Below are 22,593 nucleotides of genomic sequence, written 5' to 3'. Positions count from 1 at the left end.
CAAAATCCAACACGTCTGATATGCAAAAAAACTGAGGCCACACGACCTCTCCCCCACTAGATCAGCATTCTGGTGTGAACTAGAAGCAAAACCAAAGACACTGCTATAACAGGGGATTAGCAATACTGAACAGACTGACATAAGCTGTGGCATATGGAGCGGGGTACAGCACCGGTCCCAGCAGGAAACAATGCTGAACCCACACAGCAAAGCAGAAAGCAGAGAAAGGCAAAACTGGATCAAATGCAAAAAGATTCCAGCAAACAAATAACTTATCTGAATGATGCAGGACGAAGCAGGGGACAAGCGGACTTCAAGATGCACAGGAAGAAAATCAAATCACCAGCAGCAACTGATGGAAGCTTGCTCACTTAAATCTTCCCAGTCTGTAACACCTGATTTCCACTCATCGTCTTCAGGTGATGAACTTCTGTCATCACGACCAGCTCCACTACCCACAGCCACCACAGGGAGCCCAAAGTCAGAAGTCAGGTTAAGAGTGTTCACAACACTAAATGTTCTTTTCCTCACAGCTCCAGGCAGGCACATCTCCTTCCTGCAGAAATCTCGGGTCTCTCCTACCCACCGAAAAGCAGCCCCTCCCCTCTCCAGTCTGGCAGAAGAAGCCAAACAGCCTTTACAGAAGGGAAGCGTAGAATGTCCCACTGCTCTAACCAAGGGGGTGCTGTCTCTTAAAGTGGCAGCTTGTCTCTACGGTCCATAGCAACACCACCCTCTTACATGGGTGTGGATTGCTGACATTTGTGAGGTTCTTAATTACCGAGTACTGCACCAACCTCGTGAGAGGTGATCAGGTTATTATCAGCGTTACCATCACAATGCTATATACGTTGAAAGAATCGCTGCATAATCTAAACATGGAATTTTTGAGTGCCCGTCAGCCAGGTATTGAGCAAGATTTCACACTGGGTGATCCTACCCAGCCCAGCCAATATCATGAGGCAAGATTGGGTGATGAAGATGAGGAAGACAAGGAGGGAAATGACTTATTTTTTGTGGTACCAAGGGGACCCCTGATGTTACAGAGGGGACTCCCAATCCCAGCTTCAGGTCTGTCCAGCATGGGTGGGCTGGAGAGGGGGAGATGGAGGCGAGTCAGTGTGAGGAGAGGATGGGTATTTCTCCTCCTTCTGGGGCCACAGAACATTTGCATCATGGAAGCTTGGCACACATGGCACAGTTAATGTCTTTCCCAAGACCCTCACGTGATCCACATTTTCAACAGCAACTTATACTGGCTGGCCACCTTTCTTGACCCACGCTACAATGACAAATTTCCTTCGATACTGTTGCAGTCTCCAAGGGGTTTCACAATGGAATCCTTCAAGAAGGCCGTTGTTGATCATTTGATGACATCACACTCCGACACCGCTGGTAGCAGAGATACCAGCTCTTTGCAACAGCATGCATTAATGGGGAGAGACACGCTCAGCAGGTCCAAAAGAGGTGGGGGGAAAATGTCCACAAACTGGGCCATCTTCAATAAACCGGCTCATCAGCAAGGACTAGCTGGACCGGTAATGTCAAGGAGGCAGAAGTTGAACAACATGATCAAAGAGTATCTAAGTGACCAAACCTGCATCCTTCCTAACTCTTCTGTTCTATTTAATTATTGGGTATCCAAGCTGCACCATTGGCCAGACCCCTCCTCATATGCCTTGGATGTGCTGGCCTTCCCAGCTGCTAGTTTGATGTTAGAGCGTGATTTCAATGCCGCTGGGGCAATCATCACAGATACAGGCACACGGCTGACTACAGAGAAGGCAGACAGACTGACTCTGAAAATTTAACAAGGACTGGATTTTGCCACTGTTTTTAAGCCCTCCAGATGACATCATCCCAACCTAAAGTCATCCAAAACATTCTTTTATGCTGCTGGTGATCACTTCCAACCCTTCCCATACAAACCCCTTTCCTTCTTCTTACATGTGTATCCTACTCCTGCTTCTGCCACATGTACCTCATGGTCAACAATGTAGAAACAATGTTCCATTCATTAACATTTCCCATCGGAAGCACTTGTTATGAGACCTCCTTCCTGCATCAACCATGATTCAGCCCCTTGGGCTAAATTTTGGAAACACTATATCTAAGTCTGCACATTGGGCACTAGAACTACCGTGCTAGTTGTCCTAGTTTCTTAATTGTCTGGCCTTTGAGGCCTCCTTCCTGCATCAACCATGATACAGCCCCATGGTCTTATGTTTGGATCCACTATGTCTATACCTGCACATTTGGCCCTGGAACTACCCTGATAGTAGTCCTAGTTTCATAATTGTCTAGCCATTGAGGACTCCTTCCTGCGTCAACCATGATACAGCCTCTAGGGCTAATTATTTTGGAGAGACTATGCCTGCACATTGTGCAGTGACAGTGGAACAACAAGGACAGTAGTCCAATCTTTATAGTTGTGAACCCCTTGTGATGAAGATGGGTGGCTTCTTCCTGCGTTAACCAACACACAGCTTTTTACCGCCTGCTTTTAGACAATCATGCACCCATTACAGCCTTTTCCTCAGGCTCCCAAACCGCTTTGTAGGGTCCATCAGAAAATTACTCGCATTTCCCATTGACTTCCATTGGACTCGCTACTTGTTACGAATACCTGAGTGTTAAGACCTACTCGTTATGAGTATAGCGAGTCCGAATATTTGACTACTTGCTCATCCCTAGAGACAACACATTGGAGATTGAGGATGAGCAGGAGCAGGATGGGGATCAGTTGAGAAAGGAAACCCTGATATAAGTAGGGCCAGCAAACCTTGGTGCTGGTAGCATGTCGGGCCATGGTGGTACTCGGCCCTGGCCTTCTTAGTGTTAACCCAGTGTGCTATAAGGGAAATGTAGCATCTTTGACCACAAGTGCTTGTGTGGCACCCCCAGGAGTATGGTCGCCACAATGGCATTGCCTTCCTCCAGGGAGGGTGATGTCATGCTTGGAAGCAAGATAGGGTCTCTCTAACAGTTAATCATTTACATGCAACACGTTCCCACTCCAGGCCAGCAGAGGGAGCTCTGAACCAGGATTGGGGGAGGAACGCGATCTGAGGGCCAGGAAGGGAAATAGTGTGAGGAGGGCAATAAGTGTAGACGTGTGGAGAGAAGCTGGAGGTTGAGCTGAGAAGAGAGAGCTCCCTCCCAGTGATAGCGCATGATCTGGAGCCTGGTCTCCACGGTTGTAAGGATACTGAAGGTCCTGCAACAGAAACCAGAGAAGTAGGAAGCTGTAAATGCTCTATTCCCACCTAAGACTCAGAGGCACAACAGCGACCGGTGAGCCACGAGAGATAGAAGTTTACAGCTGTCTGCCATACGAGGTCGTTCTAAGAGAAGATAAGAAGGAGGAACGTCAGTGTAACACTGTACTGCATGTACCTCAAGCCAGCGCTAGGAAGGAGACTACACAACCCATCTGATAGAGAGATTCCTGAGTTGCTTCCAGGCTAGCCTTCTCCTGTGCCATCTGTAACCAGGACCCTGGACTGCATTTGCCAAGTAAAGGTAAAGAAACTGCACCCTGTTGTGTCCTTGCCTCCTTCCTGCAACATCCTCAGCACTGCTACTTCTTTGTGCCAAACACTGCAGCTTCTTCCTAATCCTTTATCTACACTGCCCTGGGACTACAGCCCTGCCTGTGGAGGGCTACCACATCATAGCTGCACTACACCATCAGTCCCAGAGGATCTGCATGCAGCGTCGGCTTAACATCTTCCTTGCCGAACACCACAGGTGGCGTCACAAATCACTTATAAACTTTATTCCCAACTCAACTGCTTTTACAAGGGCGCCCAGGGCCACGGACCGGGTTTCCGCTGCTGTGACAATCCCCTCTGAGAGACCGGCCTGCTACTGACCCATTTTTGGCGTCACGAACAGGATTACAGAGCCTGGTACCCCCGGGTCCTGTGTGCCAGAGACTGTTGTGTGCTATAGACTGTGTTTTGTGCAAAAGACTGTTGGCGCCATTGCCGCCATTATCCCGCTGCTTGGTGCGCGGGAAACAAAAGAGGCGGGCCATCGTGGGAGGAACCTGCCGGAGATCACGAAGCAGTGAAGTACTGCACGGGAAGAGGACAGCGCGCGAGAAGGGAGAAGCTGAGGCCTGCAGTTCCGGCGTCCCCTGATCCAGCCGAGGAGCGGCATCCGGTAAGCCAGCGCAACCCCGCGACCTTGCTCACGTTAACTAGGGGGGAGAGAAAATGTCTGAGGACAACGCCAATGCAGTGGCAGGCGCTCCCGCAAACCCCTCAGCGCTGCAAGGAGTAGCGCCCACCGCAGCAGTCCCCATAATGCCGCTGTCCATGTGGAGGGCCCCACCAGGGCTTAGCGGGGTACTCGGTACTGGGCCCGTTGATCTCAGTGGGAGTTGTCACGGAAGCTGTGACCTGGTCCTTGGCCCTGGGGCTCCATGGCAAAAAGGGGATGAATGAACAATGAAATAAAGTTTATGAATAGTTTGTGACACCAGCTGTGGTGTTCGGCAAGTGAGGTGTTAGGTCGATGCTGCATGCAGATCCTCTGGGACTGGTGGTGGGTTACAGCTAGGATGGTGAAGCTCCCCACAGGTGGAGCCGTAGTCCCAGGGCAGTGTAGATGTAGCAATGGAGGAGAGGCACAGGCGGTGTAGAGGCTGGTGCCCAGATGTAGTAGTGTGGGGTGTAGTGGTGCGGGAATAAGTGGAGGACACCAGGGCATGTAGTTCCAAAGCTTTACTCACAGTCTGCAGTTCACACAGATGCCTGCCTCCGTGCTGTGTCCTCCAGGTCCTGGGCTCAGTCAACCTCCAGGCAAGATAGAATGCTCCCTTCCCACACTCCGCCAACATGTGCCTTTCTGAACGTCTCCTCTTATAGCCCCTTTAAGTGTGAAGTACTCCCAGTACTGAGTTACACTGGAGTGCCTCCTGACAGATGTTCCCAAGAACTCTACTTGTACGGCAGACAGCTGTAGCCTGCTTCGGGGACTCGGTAACGGCAGCACCGCTGGCGTAGGCCCCTCCTGGGCATGCTGCCTGTTGTGAACTCATTTTCTGGTCTAACTCTGACTTCTGGTGAGGGTGGTGGAGCTGGCTATGTTGACAGAGGAGTCGTGAGTTCTCCATCCGGGCTCCCTCTAGTGGTGACAGTAGGTGATGAAGCTGATCTAAATGGCAGAGACCTGCCACCTGAGGAGGAGGACTGTGAGTGGAGATCAGGAGTCTATGACTGGATTTAAGACAGCCGACTTTCTAATTTTGTGCTGGTGATTTTTTTCCTGCCCTGAGGTTCTGGTTTCCAGTTCTGTTGCTGCCTTCTCAAAGATAAGTGTGCTCTGCTATTTTTTCACATGCGATTTGGTCTGGGTTACTCAGTTTTTGTGGTCAGCCAGCCCCTGCTGGGGCTGTGCTGAATTTCCATTCTTATGTCTCTGTTTATGCCAGTTTTCTTTTTGTCCCTGATCAGATTGGTCTCTTTTTGCTCTGTCTTCAGAATATACCAGAGTGCGGATATAGGGAATTGAAGTCTAGCGACTTCAGGGTTTTTGTTGTCACAAAGTATTGGACATTTTTTGGCAGGATTTTGTGCATGATTGCAGACAGCGTCTTTCCTTTCCTGTTATTTCTAGTTAGTGTGTGCCCCATCGTTTGCTCAGCCTATTTTTCTATCTGTGTTTGTGTTTTCATCTTGTCTCACCAACAATACATGTTTGGGGCGGTCTATTGCTTTGGGGTCTGCTCTGGGGCAGTTTATTAGGGCTTATTTAGTTCTCCGGCTGTGACGAGGCATCTAGGATCATCGTAGGTACGCTCCATGGCTACTGCTAGTTGTGTGGATAGGATCAGGGGTCTGCAATCCGCTTAGTTACCAACCTCTCTGGTTTTCTGTGGCTTAGCTTGTTTTTGTTTTTCTTCCTCGGTGACTCAATCATAACAGCTGCTGTTATGAATGAGTCACCGTAGGAGGCAAAAACAGAAATACAAGCTAAGTCCAGAAAACCAGAGAAGTTGGCAACTATCAGATTGCAGACCCCTGAACCTATCAACACAACTAGCAGTAGCCGTGGGGGGTTCCTACGATGCCCTAGACCCCTCGATCACAGCCAGAGAATTAAATAGGCCTAAAGAAAGAAAGGGGAAATCTAAACTGCCCCAGAGCAGACCCCAAAGCAATAGGCAGCCCCCAACATATAATGACGGTGAAGCAAGATGAAAACACTAACACAGACAGAAAGATAGACTGAGCAAAGACGGGGCCCAAAAACTACCTAGATGGAAAGGACAGGAAGGCTGCTGTCTGCAATCTGCCAAAACCCTATCAAAGACATAAGCCAACAAGCTGATATGAAAAAGGCCCTGAAGCAGCTAGGCTTCAAAAACTAAATCAGGCGGTGTAGAGGCTGGTGCCCAGATGTAGTAGTGCAGGGAATAAGTGGAGGACACCAGGGCATGTAGTTCCAAAGCTTTACTCACAGTCTGCAGTTCACACAGATGCCTGCCTCCGTGCTGTGTCCTCCGGGCCCTGGGCTCAGTCAACCTGCAGGCAAGATAGGATGCTCCCTTCCCACACTCCACCAACATGTGCCTTTCTGAACTTCTCCTCTTATAGCACCTTTAAGTGTGAAGTACTCCCAGTACTGAGTTACACTGGAGTGCCTCCTGACAGATGTTCCCAAGAACTCTACTTGTACGGCAGACAGCTGTAGCCTGCTTCGGGGACTCCTCTCTCCTGAGTCCCGGCTCACTATTCACGTTGCTGTTGTGCCCCCAAGTCTTAGATGGGAGTAGTGCATTTACAGCCCACTACTCCACCGGTGTCTGCTGCAGAACCATTAGTGTCCATACAACCTCGGGGACCAGGCCCCGGCCTTGCGCTTAGAACTTCTAGGCAGGGTTCTTCCTCTAACCCATGTCCTCTCTGTTCCCTTTTACTCCTTTGTTCTGTACTAATCCCTCTCTCTCTTAGAAGATCAGGTTTCAGTCCAATGTCTTTCTCCTTCTTTCCTTTCCTGTGCCAGCTGGCTCAGATCACTGAGGCAGCTGCAGCACTCCTTTCTCCATCCCTCTTCCAGGGATCCTCACTCCTTACTGATTGACTCCCTCTTTCTCACTCTCTGACTGACTGACTGACTGACTATCTAAACCTTCCCGCTCTTTATGTATTCTAAACTCCACCCACCTCCCAGCACGTTTCGTGTTTCCAAGCAGGGAACCACCAAAGGTGCTCTGCTACTCACTAAGCAAGGAGCCGCAATGTGTCTTTGCTACACTACTTTGTGGTGAGGGGTGCAGGTGTTGGAGTGTGGTTAGGAGCTCCCACCTTACCTGGATGGTGGGGCACCACACCTCAGGAGGAGGTGCAGTACCTCTGTCGCGACTGAAGCCTCAGGGGCACCACACATGCCCTACATACCGGGAGCGGCCTGACTACCGCAGTACTCAGGTGAGTCACATACCCTGAGTGAATTTAAAGAGCGATTGCAGTTTGTTTGAGGTGTATCCTCTATCTGAAAGCCAGAAGGTGAACATCCTTATTGGACAGCTAACAGGTGCAGCACAGAGAGAAGTAAAAGCCTGGCAGGACACTGACAAAGAGACTGTTAAAAAGATTTTGGCCAAGCTAAAAAGCATCTTTGACACACCCACTGCAGCTGAAATCAAGGTTCTTTGGATGTAAACAGAATGTGCAGGACAATATAAGGGACTATGCTCTTAACCTGCAGGAGGCGCTGCGAGCCATCAAGCAAATTGATCCTGACAGTGTGAAAGAGGAAGACAAACGGTTAAAGGAGCATTTCATTGAAGGACTCATATCCAGTACCCACAGAGCACAGCTGCGCATCATAACCCTACAAAACCCTGACCTGGACTTTGCTGATTTCATGGACAGGGCTATTCGGGTACTGCAGGAACCAACTGTCAACTGTCCAGTGCCCCCTAGGCGCCCAGCGATCACCTACCACCAGGAAGCAACATCTTTCCCTTCCATCCCTGCGGAGGCTGATGCACAGACTCTGGATAAAGATCCAACTGAAGAGCTGCGTCTTCAGGTCCAGGAGTTGACCAAAGGTATGGCTGCACTTATTAAAACCGTGCAGTCCCTGCAGGTGTCCTCCAAGGAGAAGATCAAGCTTGCTTCCAGTCCAGAGGATGTCCCGTGGCTCCGGAAGAGGAGAACCCCGCCACTTCGAGGGAGGAACAACCACCGCTATGACCAGAACGGACGTCCCATCTGTTGTCGCTGCCACAAGGCAGGTCATCTTGCAAGATTCTGTCCTTTAAACGAGTAACCCCTGGGGCAGAGGGCCAACCCCCAGGAGTAGGACCACAAGGCCCAAGGAACTGGCGAGCCAAGTATGTTGGAGCGAGACCAGTCCTTCCAGTGGTGATTGACGGCATCCCCATGAACGCTTTGTTGGACACTGTCTCGCAGGTGACCACTATGCCCTATATCCTCTACAAGCGGTATTGGGCTGACTCTGAACTCACCCGTGGCCCAACTGATGAACTGACAGTAGTCGCCAGTAATGGTCAGTCTTTGCCGCAGATTGGATGTAAAGAGATTACTGTTAAAGTGGGTCGGGTAGAGCTAAAATCTCAAGGTCTGATAGTTGTGGATATTGATCGACGTGAATGTAATCCCATGATGACTCCTGGTTAGTGTTGATCTTCTTCCTATTATTCTTTTTCTTCATTTTCTTATGGTGACAGGCATTCCTGTAGTACTTATCTATAAAAGTTATAAGATTACACCTTACGTTCTGCCTGTCACAAAAGATTTACAACAGGATTTGTCCGCGTTCAGTTCGGCCTGCAGCAGCAGGCATTTTCCAGGGGCACCACAAGGAGGAACGGACTCACCCCCATTTACTGCTTAGTCTTCTTCTGCTTATAATTTTGATTTCTTCTATGCTGATTTTTAGTCTTATGCTTAATGTTCTTCTGCTTTCTGTTCTTCTGCTTTTGCTTCTTCTGCTTCTTGTTCTTCTGTCTTTTGTTCTGTATCTTGGTGGTTGTCTTCATGTTCTTTGTCCTCTTGGTCTTATTATTTAGGGTCATATTTCTGGTCTTCTTTGGTGTGGTCTTCAGGGTCGTCGTCATCAGGGTCGTCGTCATGGAGATCAATAAGGATTACCAAAGACAATTTCAAAAAGCTTGATCTTGGAAATGTAGCAGAAGGTACAAGAAGGCTGAGAAACTGGCGAGAACCAGCTGACAGTACTGGAACCCGTAGTGGCAGCAGAAGGAACAATAGCCAATGGCACTACCGAGGACCAACTGACTGTGCTGGACCACGGTTACTAAGCAGAAGGTACCTGTGCTAAAAAGCACTACCAAGGACCAGCTAACGGTGCTGGACCTTGGATACCGAGATGGAGGCACCTAGGCCAAAGGCTCTGGCGAGATCCAGCTGACAGTGCTGGCACCCGGATGGGTAGCAGAAGGCCAATGGCACTACCGAGGACCAACTGACGGTGCTGGACCACGGTTACTAAGCAGAAGGTACCTGTGCTAAAAAGCACTACCAAGGACCAGCTGATGATGCTGGACCTCGGATACCGAGATGGAGGCACCTAGGCCAAAGGCTCTGGCGAGAACCAGCTGACAGTGCTGGAACCCGGGTGGGTAGCAGAAGGTACCCATCCAAAGCAAAGTAGCCAGGCCGCAAGCCGGCCGCAGTTACCGAAACCCACAGTCCTACAGGGGGTCCATGTCCCATTGGCACTACGGATCCAGCCTTCAGTGCCAGTTCCCGCAGCCCACATAGGAGTCACCTAAACTGCAGGCACCCTAGAGTCGGCTAACCCGGCCGCAAGATGACTGGACAACGGATTCGTGGCATAGTGACCTTGACACTACCCGGAAACAGCTGGCGTGCTGGAACCAGGCTGGGCAACAGGGAGTACCCGTGCCAAAGACACTGCCGAGAACCAGCTGATGGTGCTGGAACCCAGATGGGTAGCAAAAGCTACAAGAGCCAATGGCACTACCGAGGAACAGCTGACGTTGCTGGACCACGGTTACTAGGCAGGAGGTACCTGTGCTAGAAAGCACTACCAAGGACCAGCTGACGGTGCTGGACCTTCTGATACCGAGATGGAGGCACCTAGGCCAAAGGCTCTGGCGAGAACCAGCTGACAGTGCTGGAACCCGGGTGGGTAGCAGAAGGTACCCATCCAAAGCAAAGTAGACAGGCCGCAAGCCGGCCGCAGTTACCGAAACCCACAGTCCTACAGGGGGTCCATGTCCCATTGGCACTATGGATCAGTTCCCGCAGCCCACATAGGAGTCACCTAAACTGCAGGCACCGTAGAGTCGGCTAACCCGGCCGCAAGACGACTGGACAACGGATTGGTGGCATAGTGACCTTGACACTACCCGGAAACAGCTGGCGTGCTGGAACCAGGCTGGGCAACAGGGAGTACCCGTGCCAAAGACACTGCCGAGCACCAACTGGCGTTGTTGGAACCCAGGGACAATCATGGTGAAGGCCGAGGCCTACTTGGTGGTAGTTTTAGATTGTTTGTAGGCTACAACAGACTGTTAACAATTAGGCATCTGTCTCCACTCTTTTTCCAGGATTTCACGTGACCACCAACACCGCCAGTTTATGCGTACAGTAGCCGTCTGCCCAATCCACACGTGTTCCTGTGTTACTGGGGTTCTGTAATGTCAGCAGATCCCCTGATGTGTGTCTGCCACTGTCTCCTGCTCTGTCCACATTCCCACCGCTTGCAGTGGGAAGGTGGACAGCGCAGGAGACAGTGCCGGTCACACATTGGGGGATCTGCTCACGTAACAGAACACCAGGAACAGAGGAACAAGTGTGGAATGCGTGGACGGCAACTGTGAGCAGGAACTGGCGGTGTTGGAGGTCAGGGGAAATACTAGAGACAGAGGCCAAATCAGAGCACTTCTGAGCAACAACTGGCGGTGTCGGAGCCCAGGGAAAATCAGGTAGTAGGCCGAGGCCTACTTGGAGCCAGGTGTAAATCTGAGGTTGTTGGACTGTGGAGGGAGCAGGACACTTTGCCATACACACAGCAGGGGATCAGCTGACGTTACCGAACCCCACTTACACATGAGCGAGTGTTTTGTCTGTGCGGACAGCACTTCTGAGCACCAACTGGCGGTGTCGGAGCCCAGGGAAAATCAGGTAGTAGGCCGAGGCCTACTTGGAGCCAGGTGTAAATCTGAGGTTGTTTGACTGTGGAGGGAGCAGGACACTTTGCCATACACACAGCAGGGGATCAGCTGACATTACCGAACCCCACTTACACATGAGCGAGTGTTTTGTCTGTGCGGACAGCACTTCTGAGCACCAACTGGCGGTGTCGGAGCCCAGGGAAAATCAGGTAGTAGGCCGAGGCCTACTTGGTGGCAGTTTTCGATTGTTTCTAGACTACTACTAACTGTCAACGTACTCCAATTAGGCCTCTGTCTTCACTCTGTTTCGAGTATTTTCTCTGGCTTCCAACCACGCCAGTTGCTGCTCTGAAATGCCATCTGCACAACCCACACTTGTTCCTGTGTTACTGGGGTTCTGTAACAGCAGCTTCTCCCTAGAGGTGAGTCAGACAATGTCTCCTGCTCTGTCCACTTTTCCACTACAAGTAGTGGGAATGTAGACAAAGCAGGAGACATTGCCGGACTCACCTCTGGAGATGAGCAGATGTTACAGGACCCAGGTAACTCAGGAACAAGTGTGGATTGTGCAGACGGCACTTGAGAGCAGAAACAGGCGGTGTTGTAGGCCGGAGGAAATACTCAAAACAGAGTGGAGACAGAGGGCAAATCAGAGAACATATTAAATCAGAGGTAGTCAGAAGTTGTAGTCAGCAGGAGAGTTTGCCGTACACACAGCAGGCGATCAGCTGACGTTACCGAACCCCACTTTCACATGAGCGAGTGTTTTGTCTGTGCGGACAGCACTTCTGAGCAACACCTGGCGGTGTCGGAGCCCAGGGAAAATCAGGTAGTAGGCCGAGGCCTACTTGGAGCCAGGTGTAAATCTGAGGTTGTTGGACTGTGGAGGGAGCAGGAAACTTTGCCATACACACAGCAGGGGATCAGCTGACGTTACGGAACCCCACTTACACATGAGCGAGTGTTTTGTCTGTGCGGACAGCACTTCTGAGCACCAACTGGCGGTGTCGGAGCCCAGGGAAAATCAGGTAGCAGGCCGAGGTCTACTTGGAGCCAGGTGTAAATCTGAGGTTGTTTGACTGTGGAGGGAGCAGGACACTTTGCCATACACACAGCAGGGGATCAGCTGACATTACCGAACCCCACTTACACATGAGCGAGTGTTTTGTCTGTGTGTACAGCACTTCTGAGCAACAACAGGCGTTGCTGTAGCCCAGGAAATAAAGTTCAGGTCATAGAAACATGAACACAACAGGAGACCTGGATCCTGTTGCCATCCAATTATTTATTCTGGAAGAGGACTGGCAAATTCAGGTGAGATCCAGGCCTTGTTCATTTTCAGAAAAGTAAGCCGGTCAACATTATCGGCGGATAGTTGCGTGCGACGGTCTGTTACCACACCACCTGCAGCACTAAAGACACATTCCGATAATACACTGGCAGCAGGGCAAGCCAGCACCTCCAATGCATACTGGCTAAGCTCTGGCCATGTATCCAGCTTAGAGACCCAATACTTGAACGGGGAAGAGCCGTCTGGGAGTACACTAACAGGGCAAGACAAGTAGTCTGTCACCATCTGACAGAAACGTTGCCTCCTGCTGACTGGAGCCGTCTGTGATGGTGTAGCCGTTTGTGGCGGTCCCACAAAACTTTTCCACATTTGGGCCATACTGGCCTTGCCTTGTCCTGCGGCACTGCCTCTGCTACCTCTTTGTGCAGAGCTTCCTCCATTGCCTCTACCCACATGGCTGCTTTGAAAAGCACTACCAGCAACACTTGCGGGGGGAATGGAGAACATGATGGCCTGCACAAGTGTTTCTTGGTACTCCCGCATTTTTCGCTCCCGGTTCAACTGTGGTATGAGGCTTTGTAAGTTGTCCTGGTAGCGAGGATCTAGGAGGGTGTACACCCAATAATCAGCCGTGTGGAGAATGTTGGCGATGCGGCGGTCATTTAACAAGCACTGCAGCATGAAATCAACCATGTGCTGCAGACTGCCAACTGGACCGGAAACGCTGTCCCCAGCTTGAGGCAGCATCTCAGCCTGCTCAGCATCACCCCACCCTCGCTGTACACACTGACTACTAGAGCCTTGTGTACCTCCCTCCTCTGGAGAGATGTGTTTCTCCTCCAATGACTCCTAGTCTTCCTCCTCACTAAGTGTCCCCTGCCTGGGCCTTTGTGTGGAAGCACGTTGCGCTGACTTGCCAGAAGCAGATGGCATTTCTGACTCCTCATCCTCGACCTCTTCAAAAACCTCCTCACTTAGTGCTTGTAAGGTTTTTTGAGGCAGACAGGGGACAGTCATGCTGACTAGTGCATCATCTGCACTGGCCATCCGCGTGGAGTCATCGAAGGCACACAAAACTTGGCAGATGTCCCTCATAGTGGCCCACTCAGTGGTGGTGAAGTGTGTCCTGCGCACAGTGCGACTTGTTTGCGCCTGATGCAGCTGGTACTCCATTACTGCTGCCTGCTGCTCACACAACCGCTCCAACATATGTAACGTTGAAATCCACCTGGTGGGGAGGTCACATATGATGCGATGTTCTGGCAGGCGGAATCGGTGTTGCAGAGATGCAATGCGCGATCTTGCCATGCTGGAACACCGCAAGTAAGCACACTCTAGGCGAACCTTGTGCAGCAGTGCATCAAGATCCGGATAGTCCCTCAGAAAGCTCTGCATGATCAAATTGAGCACGTGTGCCAGACATGGTATGTGAGTGAGGTTGCCTAGGCCCAGAGCTGCCACTAGATTTCGGCCATTGTCACTCACTACCAAACCTGGCTGGAGATTCGCTGGCACAAACCACACATCGCTCTCCTGCTTGATGGCATTCCAGAGCTTCTGTGCTGTGTGGCTCCAATTCCCCAAAGAAATTAATTTAAGGACGGCCTGTTGACGTTTGGCCACACCTATGCTCATATCTGGCCTAACAGGCTCATGCAGTGCTGATTCCGAGGAACTAGAGTAGGAGGAGGACTCAATATGTACACACTGCATTCCTGCAATCCTTGGAGTTGGCAGAATACGTACAGAGCCACTCTCCAGATCTGTACCCGGCTCCACAACATTGACCCAATGGGCAGTGAGGGAAAGGTATCGTCCCTGTCCATGGCTACTGGTCCATGCATCGGTGGTCAGGTGGACCTTGCTACTGACGGCGTTTAGTAGCGCATTTTTAATTTTTACCTCCACATGCTTTTGCAGGGCAGGGACGGCTTGTCTGCTGAAATAAAAGCAGCTGGGCACATTGTATTGTGGAACTGCCAATGACATCAAGTTCTGGAAGGTGTCAGTCTCCACCAGCCTGAATGACAGCATCTCAAGGGCCAGTAGTTTGGCAATGCCGGCATTCAGAGCCAGTGCTCAGGGATGGTTTGCCGAGTATGGCCGCTTTTTCTCCCATGCCTGTGCTACCGATTGCTGGTGAGTGGCCTGGGAGTGTGCTGATGACTGAGAACGTGGTTCAGTGGGTGGAATTTCACTGGGTCTCTGGACAACAGTGGCAGTGGTTCTTCCATGGCGTTCCAGTGAGGAAGCCGAACCAGCTGTGTGTGAGCTGGAGGAAGAGGCCCCAACACGAGCTGAAGAGGTGGTAGGTGCTGCTGAAGGTTGGCCTACATCTTCAGTGTGTCTGTGTAACTCCACCTCGTGCTTGGTACGCACGTTTCCACATATTTGTGGTATTGAGGTTGCTCACATTTTTCCCTCGTTTCACTTTCTGATGACACAGCTTGCATTTGACAAAGCAAATGTCATCTGCAACTGTGTCAAAAAAAGACCACGCACTGCAAGTCCTGGGAGCGCCCGTTTTCTGTTTTGGAAGAGGATTGCTCCTCACGGGTGCCACAATGGAGGCTACAGGCAACCAAGTCTGCCCCCACCCTCTCCCTCCTCTTTTGGCCGTTCGGGGAATCTCTTCCTCAGAGCTGCTCCCACCACCTTCCTGTGGCTGACGCCATGATGGGTCAAGGACCTTATCATCTCCACTCCCCTCTTCAAGCACCGGCTGGTCCTGGGTTGTCTCACCAGCACCGTACGCACCAGAAATTGGCAACTGAGTCTCATCATCAGATGAGCACTGAGGTGTGCTGACAATAGGCACAGGCCCACCCGCCTCTTCAGATTCAGAGGGACAATGCAGTTGCGCATCACTGCATACTCCCTCTTCTTCATGCTCTAGAATGCTGCTTGGCTGGCCACCTCTTTCCAAGCCAACAGATTCTGAGAACAGAAGTAAAGATTGAGATAGCTCCTGTCCAGGGCTCTCAGACTGCCTTGGCAATTTGGCAGGTGGTGAAGAGACAGATGGTTGCTCTTCAGTGCTCTGGCCCTGGGAGGATGTGGAAGTCATTGAAGTGGATGCGTTAGCTGCCATCCATCCGACAATGGCTTCAATTTGTTTGTCACGTAGCAGTGGGGTACGGCGAGGTCCTACAAAGCTGCGCATGAAGGACTGTTGCCTGGTAAAAGTGGGGGATGCCGGGTCACTGGTGGCCGCAGCAGACACCGAATCCCCACGTCCTCTCCCTGCTGAATCCCCCCGTCCTCTCCCTGCTGAAACTCCACGGCCACGACCACGTGCCTTACTCCCTGCCTTCTTCATCTTGGTAGACTGATAAAGATAGGCAGAAAAGTAAAAAAGGGGTGGCTTAGTGTTCTTATTCCTGAACACCTGCTAACCAGTATAAGAAACATTAGTTTGGCTAAGAGTGTGTGTACTACACTTTAATATGATCTATTGTGGCCTATACAACTGTAAAGTGGAGTGTTTGGTGAACTTTATTTCCTTTTTTTTGGGGGGGGGGGAAAGAAAAGGATGTGACCAAAGTTTGAAAGCTATAGTATCACAAACTTTTTGGAGCGATTACAATGCAGGAAGCTAGCCTACAATGCAATTGATGAGGCTCCAAAAAATAGGGTGATGACTAAGACTATTTTTTAGTTGAAACGCATTGATCCTCCTCACTGGTGTGCTTGGTGTTTGCTATAAGAAATTTTTTAGAACCAACATATTTTTAAGTTGTCCAATAAAGCTTTGTTAATTGCAGCCACCTCCGTCTCCAGCTGGATCACTTTTTTTTCTTTCTCTTGCTCCTAATTCATGTGGATGCTCACCACAGTCCGTGCTGGGCGTTGGCAGGCTTGGGGATTGCTTTGCAGATGGGTAAGCTGACTACACTTTTTTTTACTAATTTCTTGGGTTGGTAGGCTACTACCGAAGGTTCATCTAAGGCTTCATGGAGATAGCCACCCCTATGCAAAATCTTCTGGTTGGGCAGTCCAAGAAGGCTAAACAGAAAAGTTCCACCTCTGAATGGACTGAGGTGTTGGAGAGATCCTTCACTCGACTGAAGATGGCTCTCATAGGGGATGAAGTTCTGGCCTACCCAGATTATGACAAACCGTTTGTGTTGTATACTGATGCCAGCAATGTGGGACTAGGAGCAGTACTATCACAGGTACAGAATGGCAAGGAAAGAGTAATCTCGTACGCCAGCAGGAAGCTTCGTCCCACTGAAATTAACTCTGACAACTACAGTTCCTTCAAGCTGGAGTTCCTTGCCATAGTCTGGGCTGTGACTGAGAGATTCAAGCATTACCTAGCTTCAGCCAAGTTTACCATCTTCACGGATAACAACCCGTTGACTCATTTGGAAACTGCAAAACTAGGTGCACTGGAGCAGCGATGGATGGCTCGGCTATCTAACTATGAATTCACCATCAAGTACAGAGCAGGGCACAAGAATGCCAATGCTGATGCGCTGTCCAGAATGCCTAATCTGTCAGATGCAGGAGAAGACCCTGAGGCTCTTGAAGAGATAGTTACCTCCCTTCCACCGGCCAATTGCTGCCCAACGTGCTCAAGGAGTGAGAAACGGATGGTCTGGCTTGAAGGAGGTCACACTAAATCCATTGCCCCATCAAGATTGGGTAGAAACGCAGGATAGCGACCCCCGCAGTCCACACAGTGAAGGAGCTACTGTCACAAGCTGACTCACACCCAGAGTCAGATGCTGCTGAAGAAACCCAGCAGTTGTGGAAGGAAAGAGGCCGGCTGTTCATCTATGAAGGAAAGCTGTGTCGGAGGAGTATCAATGCCTGCACTAATGAGCTGGTCTGGCAGGTGGTAGTCCCAAAGAGAGAGGCATCAATGGTCTTGGAAGCATACCACAATGGAGCTGGACACTTCGGATGGAAGAAGTTGGAAGCATTGCTCCGGGAGAGATTCGACTGGGCTGGTATGAGGAAAGCCATTGAAAAGTGGTGCCGGGAGTGTGGACAATTTAACCTGCGCAGAAAGGATCGAAACAGCGAGTGAGCTCCTCTGCAGCTAATAGTAACCAAGCAGCCACTTGAGTTGGTCGCCCTGGACCATGTGAAGCTAGTCCCAAGCCGGGCATGCTACATCTATGCTCTTACCATCATTGACCACTACTCAAGATTCCTGGTAGTTGTGCCTGTCAAGGATCAAACAGCCAGGACAGCAGCCAGAGCGTTCCAACAACACTTCTGTAGACCACATGGATATCGCGAAAGAGTGCTTACAGACCAAGGTCCAGCTTTTGAGGTAGAAGTGTTCCAGGAATTCTGTAACTTGTATGGTTGTAAGAAGATCCGAACAACACCATACCATCCACAGACAAATGGCAAGTGTGAAAAGATGAACCAGGTGATGATTGATCTACTGAAGACCTTGCCTTTGGAGGAGAGGAATCTGTGGCCAGAAAAGTTGCCAGATCTGGTAGACCTTTATAATCACATCCCTGTGAATTCCACAAAGTGTACTCCAGCCTACCTAATGAGAGTGAGGCCTGGTAAACTGCCTGTTGATTTGGATCTTGGATTCCTTACACCTGAGGTGACGTCACCAGATGCTGACTGGGATACAGAAAGGCAGCAACAGTACAGAAAAGTACAAGAGTGTGTGGAAAAGAGTCTAGCACAAGCAAGACAAAAACAAGAAAGGCACTACAACCAACATGCACCTGCAGTTCCCTTGTCACCAGGAGAACAAGTTCTCAAGAGGAAAAGAAGACTGCATAAATTGGATGACTAATGGGAAGCTGAACCCTACACCATTTTACCCTCAAACTTTGACAATACCAAGGTGTGCCTTATTAGTAAAGATGGAGGAGAAACCTCAGCAGCAATATCCAGGGATCATCTGAAACTGTGCCTGACCAGTTAAAAGAAAGAATAGAAGAACAAAATAACATACAAACCCATAGAAAAGAAAAGGTCAGCACTATACTTGAAGAATTCCCTGCCAATTGGACTAAAGTAAATGATGCCATAGTGGTGCCAGTGTTGACATTTCCCAAACTGGTAGTACAAGAAGACGTGACTCGTGAGAACTCTGAAAATCAGGAAGTTCAGGTAGCAGATGCCATACCAGCAGTGGAGCCAGAGAACCCTCGCCCTGCCAGTGGTGAATCTGTCATACCCGTGGTGAGGCTAAGAGTTCGCAGACAGCTACTACCTAGTTTACCTACAGTGAATAGAAGTGGTCCTAGAAAATCTAGTATCCCTGTGCTACGTGGAAACATCAGTATTGTAGCCAGTTCAACACCAGTGGTTAGTACCAGACAACCAGTGAGATCCCCAACCACACCAGTATTATGCAGATCTACTCATACAACCCAAGGTATACCACCCATCAATTCTGCATATAAATAAGTTAAAGTAATGTTAACCTGTACATGTACATATGTAACTGTTTAAGTTGTGTGCCTGCAGATAATCTGTAAGAGCTTCCTTTGAATTTTCCAGTTTTGTTTTTATGTACATTTTGACCACAGGACTTTGTGTGGTCACTACCCTTGTAAATAGTTCACCATTTGCCCAGGAATGGACCATGGACGTTGATGCTGGACTTATCATCACAGGACTGTTTTTGGAGCTTGTGGTTTTTGTAATTTTTCATTTTACAAATCTTGTAACCTTCATATTTGTTTATTTGTTTATATGGTGTTTTATGTTTTTCATCAGCCCAGGAGTGCTGACTTGCACTATGGGGGAATGTGGCGCCCCCAGGAGTATGGTTGCCACAATGGCATTGCCTTCCTCCAGGGAGGGTGATGTCATTCTTGGAAGCAAGGAAGGGTCTCTCTAACAGTTAATCATTTACATGCACTACGTTCCCACTCCAGGCCAGCAGAGGGAGCTCTGAACCAGGATTGGGGGAGGAGCGCGCTCTGAGGGCCAGGAAGGGAAATAGTTAGTTAGTGTGAGGAGGGCAATGAGTGTAGACGTGTGGAGAGAAGTTGGAGGTTGAGCTGAGAAGAGAGAGCTCCCTCCCAGTGATAGCGCATGATCTGGAGCCTGGTCTCCACGGTTGTAAGGATACTGAAGGTCCTGCAACAGAAACCAGAGGAGTAGGAAGCTGTAAATGCTCTATTCCCACCTAAGACTCGGAGGCACAACAGCGACCGGTGAGCCAAGAGAGATAGAGGGCTACAGCTGTCTGCCATACGAGGTAGTTCTAAGAGAAGATAAGAAGGAGGAACGTCAGTGTAACACTGTAATGCATGTACCTCAAGCCAGCGCTAGGAAGGAGACTACACAACCCATCTGATAGAGAGATTCCTGAGTTGCTTCCAGGCTAGCCTGCTCCTGTGCCATCTGTAACCAGGACCCTGGACTGCATTTGCCAAGTAAAGGTAAAGAAACTGCACCCTGTTGTGTCCTTGCCTCCTTCCTGCAACATCCTCAGCACTGCTACATCTCTATGCCAAACACGGCACCTTCTTCCTAACTCTTTATCTACACTGCCCTGGGACTACAGCCCTGCCTGTGGAGGGCTACCACATCATAGCTGCACTACACCATCAGTCCCAGAGGATCTGCATGCAGCATCGGCTTAACATCTTCCTTGCCGAACACCACATGTGGCGTCACGAATCACTTATAAGCTTATTCCTTACTCAACCCCTTTTACATGGGTGCCTAGGGCCACGGACCGGGTCACCGCTGCTGTGACAATCCCCTCTGAGAGACCGGCCCAGTACCGAGTACCCCACAGCCCTGGGAGGGCGACCCACTTGTCCAACTGTCTGTTAAGTGGACAATCCCAGTAAGTGCATTGGAAAGGGCACGGGTAATGTTCCTGGACGTGTGCCAGTACAAGGGACACCACAGGAGAAGAAATAGTAACAGCTGGGAACAGAGTACCGAAGCATGGCTGCCACCATGAGTTGGTGCAAAACCTCCGTATCAACAAGCCTAAACAGCAACATTTCTATGACAAAGTTCCTCTAAATGTGCCTGTTTAGCATTTGGGCCTGTGGGTGGGTGGTTGGGAACTTTGTCTTTCTCTCCAAGGCCTGTAGTAATGATAGCTGAACGCTGTGCTGGGACAAGGATTTTTAAGTGCTTGATTATCTTGTCTCAAAATATGCACAGACATGTACAGGGTAGGAGGCATCTGCACCAGTGTCTTGGATAGGGGATTGGCAAGCATCTAGCAATGGGGAAAAGGCAGTAGTGTCAACCGCTGGAACCAATGGTGGACCCAGCTGTTTGGCCCATCAAGTCGGGTGCTTAGATGACATTTGACTGATCATGCTTGTGGTGGTCAGGCCCCTGATTGCAGCATGATACAGAATGCAAATGCCCAATTTGCTTGACTCAGAATGCTCTTTTAAAAAAAAGCCTCAGACTGGGGAACACCTAACATTTTGAAGGATAAATTCACGAGTGTGTCATCTGTGGAATAGTTGCCCACCTTCTCCCTTGGATCACCCCACTGCCTTTTCCTGCATGTTTCGGTGCAGCTGATCCCTCACTCAAAGCACTGCTGGCCTTGCTCTGCATGCCAGCTTCCCATGTTTAGACAGTGACTTAGTCATCTATCACCTCATTCCACCTCCATAACCTGGTACTCCTGACTTGGTGATTTAATAGCAACCTGACTTTTCAGCAACGGTGTATCATCATCATCATCATCTACCTTCTTAGACAAAATTTGCCTCTCCCCCATCATCATCTTCTTGAGACAGTGGTTGCTCTATACTTTGGTCATCACTAAACATCATGTCCTCCTGTTAGTCTTGGAACATGCAGGGTGAGAGACTACAATCAAGAAATTATGATGTAAAGAGCTCCTCGGACTGTCCTAGTGTGGATTACAGTCTCCTGGGACTCAACATGGTTGGAGGAAGGAGGATCAGGGTAAGGATTAAGTGATCCAGACTCTTGGCTGGTGAGACTAGACCATGTGGAAGACTGGTTGGTGCTGACAAGCATGCTGGAAGCCAAGCACCGGTTTGCACTGCTCTGGCTTCAGAAGCGGTGTACCAGGCCTCCCTGTAAAGTGGGACAGGAAGTGATGTGCTGTGAATGGGCATTTTCTTGTGCTCCAGCAACAGTCATACCTGCCCCACATTCTCACCTTCTGCGTGTAGCATCAGCACTCCCACTTCCCTGTCCCGTACTGCATGCCTTATGCAATTTGCAATGGCTAAGTCTCTTGAAACCAAGGTTTCCTTGATTAATTGAAACTACATTTTTTTTAATTTTGATAAAAAAAAGTCAACTGTAGCAGGCCAAGCGGTTTGAAAAAATTCTAAGCTACCGTAATGTGGCACAAAGCACGTTAAACTGTATGAATGATAATAGACAATTTTGTCACCCCCCCCCGAAAAAAAGTCACCTGCAGCTGCTATACACTCACTGGCCACTTTATTAGGTACACCTGTCCAACTGTGTGTTAAGACTTAATTTCTAATCAGCCAATCACATGGCGGCAACTCAGTGCATTTAGGCATGTAGACATGGTCAAGACAATCTCCTGCAGTTCAAACCGAGCATCAGTATGGGGAAGAAAGGTGATTTGAGTGCCTTTGAACGTGGCAAGATTGTTGGTGCCAGAAGGGCTGGTCTGAGTATTTCAGAAACTGCTGATCTACTGGGATTTTCACGCACAACCATCTCTAGGGTTTACAGAGAATGGTCCGAAAAAGAAAAAAAATCCAGTGAGCGGCAGTTCTGTGGCCGGAAATGCCTTGTTGATGCCAGAGGTCAGAGGAGAATGGGCATACTGGTTCGAGCTGATAGAAAGGCAACAGTGACTCAAATTGCCACCCGTTACAACCAAGGTAGGCAGAAGAGCATCTCTGAACGCACAGTGCGTCGAACTTTGAGGCAGATGGGCTACAGCAGCAGAAGACCACACTGGGTACCACTCCTCTCAGCTAAGAACAGGCATCTGATGGCTACTTTCAGCAGGATAATGCGCCATGTCATAAAGCTCGAATCATCTCAGATTGGTTTCTTGAACATGACAATGAGTTCACTGTACTCAAATGGCCTCCTCAGTCACCAGATCTCAATCCAATAGAGCATCTTTGGGATGTGGTGGAACGGGAGATTCGCATCAGGGATGTGCAGCCGACAAATCTGCGCCAACTGTGTGATGCCATCATGTCAATATGGTCCAAAATCT

This window comes from Dendrobates tinctorius, unplaced genomic scaffold (assembly GCF_039654945.1).
Source record: "Dendrobates tinctorius isolate UK_male_01 unplaced genomic scaffold, ASM3965494v1 ptg000162l, whole genome shotgun sequence".
Lineage (NCBI taxonomy): Eukaryota > Metazoa > Chordata > Amphibia > Anura > Dendrobatidae > Dendrobates > Dendrobates tinctorius.
Note: the sequence above shows the minus strand (reverse complement) of the source record.